Below are 2,513 nucleotides of genomic sequence, written 5' to 3'. Positions count from 1 at the left end.
TTTATGACTTATCTAACGTAAAACAAATATCTACGAACAATGGGTAGGCCTACTACTTAATTAAGTAATTTCATAGTCGGTTGATTTCAAAATAACACATGGTCCCATAACATAGTCACCAGTTTTACGCATGAATAAGCAAATCTATCCTCTCACTTAGACACACGCGCGCGCGCGCACACACGCAACACACACCCGCGCGCGCATAGAATAAATAGGATTTCACCACTAAATGTGCGAAATAAATATTTAATAAACAATTTTGCACTAGAATTTCCTTTATTATCAGAAATATTGTGATTATCGTTAAACTGTACACTTTCAAAACAAAATATAACTGTATTTACTGAAATTAATATTCTTCTGCTTACTCGGCATTACGAAATAATTTATTAAACGAATCGCTGACCGATCGTAATGGCTAGGCTTGCGTTCACACTTACGTCACACACTTAGTTCACACTTTACGTCATTTTGACGATTGTGTTTTTGACAGGGAGAGCCTTCTGTTAACACATTCCGCTATTCTGAATTATACATCAATCTGACGTATCCATCAAAGTCGTGTTGGAAATCCGGTCTCGGTTTTTTAAGTAATTTGCCTGCGTAAAAGTGGATCCTCGCGTTGTGATGGTTTTAATCGGTATCGCCGTCGGCAAAAACGGCGAAACAGAAATATTGTATACTCCTATGCTCTGAGAAAGGAACACTATAGGGACTTTTGAAATACTTTTTGAAGATCTGAAGTACGACGAGCAAAGTTTTTCAGTTACTTTCGGATGTCCAGAATGAGGTTTTATGAACTATTAGCGCTACTCGAAAACTGTAGTGTGCCTCGAGAAGAAACGAAGGTGAAGTCCACCGTTAATACGTCTCAAAGATTAGCTAACATATTTACATTATTAAGTTGAAAATATAATCTGCTTAATATCCCTATTTAAGCCAAAATTAACATTTACGATCGAAATTTTACGTAACGGTAAAAGGTAAAATTACATTTTTGCATTATACGTATTCGAATAATTTCTTGTAATTAAAAGAATAGTATTTTACCTATTGCAATTATAACTATTAAATATATAAATTTAAAAAAAAGCGTAAATATGTTTTATAAAACCGAAAACATTAAGTCCTTTGAGATCATAAACCTTAGAATTAATTTTCAGCTACGGTACCTAACTTATTTTAAGAATAAATATTAATTTTGTAGCGAATATAAAAGTGGATCTTTTAATAATACCTGACTTTAAGGAGGAAAGTAAAGGAATTATAGCTTTTAGGTATAAAAGTAGTTACAACAAACTACTTTTACGTAGCCGCTTGCGTTGTTTGAGTCGGATTGACTGATGGAAAAGGCTGGTTATATATCCGGGATGCGATTGATTCTGATGGACGATATCCGTATTTCTTGGCCAGGGTTACTGAGGAAAATGTTGGTACGGAGCTGTCCTAGAACTCTTATCCTAGATTCTGTCCTAGAACGGAGTCTATAAACTCTTATCTAGATTTTATAAAATAACTTCCAACCTGTTAAAAATTTGCAATTAACTTATATTTCTATTATTTTAATTTATTTAAATCATATCACCAAATTAACTAATGAATTAAAAAATAAATAAAATGTACTATTCTAAGTTATTATTTACAGCTTATTTAATTATAATAAAATATATAGATATAATTTTCTATTAATTTAAAAAAATTCAAGCTTGAGTAGTTTAATAAACTATTCGCCCTTGTTATGACTTAATACGTCACGCCCAATGTGTTTAATCAACAACCAATAGAAATAAACATTTTGATGAGTATTGTTTTGGGGCTGCAGTAGTTTTTTTTTTTTTTTTGTTAAAAGAGTAGGGGACGGAAGTATGGGCGTAATAAATGAAAAGGGTATTGTTTTTTAGCACAATATCTTTATTACCGTACTTTGCAGTGTTAGGTATACAGGTCGTACGTAATAAGTGGAATGTGTTATACCTGTATAAGGTTATCTAGTAATCTGTTTTAGGTTATTAATAATTAGTTATATAATCTTTTTCTTAATCCAGATCAAAATAAATATTCGATAAATAAACAAAATAATGAAGACTAGTTTATTTGTTCAATTAAATTAACTGAATACAAAAGTATTGTTTGACTTTTCTACCTTTTTAAATAAAGTTTTGATCGGTTAATTTTAATTCTAAAAATTCATTTTTCTTCATTAAAGAAATTTTATTAGGGAATTTAATTAAAAAAAGTTTCAATTTATTTCCTTTTAAAATGTGATATTTTTTTATTTCTCTTGCGTAATTAATTGAGGGCTTTTATTAGCAGTCAGATTTCAATAAATAATAAAAATACAAATTTACGTTGTAAAAACTAATTTTTCAAACCTTAAACTAGTAAAAATAATTAATCTTAAACTAATTTTCAATTCTTCAGTATTAGTAATTGAAGAACGATACTTAGGCTAAAAAAAATTTAAAGGAACAATATTTAACAGGTAATTTTTTCTCTTTAAAAAATTAATT

Source organism: Lycorma delicatula, chromosome 3 (genome assembly GCF_047948215.1).
Source record: "Lycorma delicatula isolate Av1 chromosome 3, ASM4794821v1, whole genome shotgun sequence".
In the NCBI taxonomy this organism is placed as follows: Eukaryota; Metazoa; Arthropoda; class Insecta; order Hemiptera; family Fulgoridae; genus Lycorma; species Lycorma delicatula.
This window is presented reverse-complemented; position numbering follows the sequence as displayed.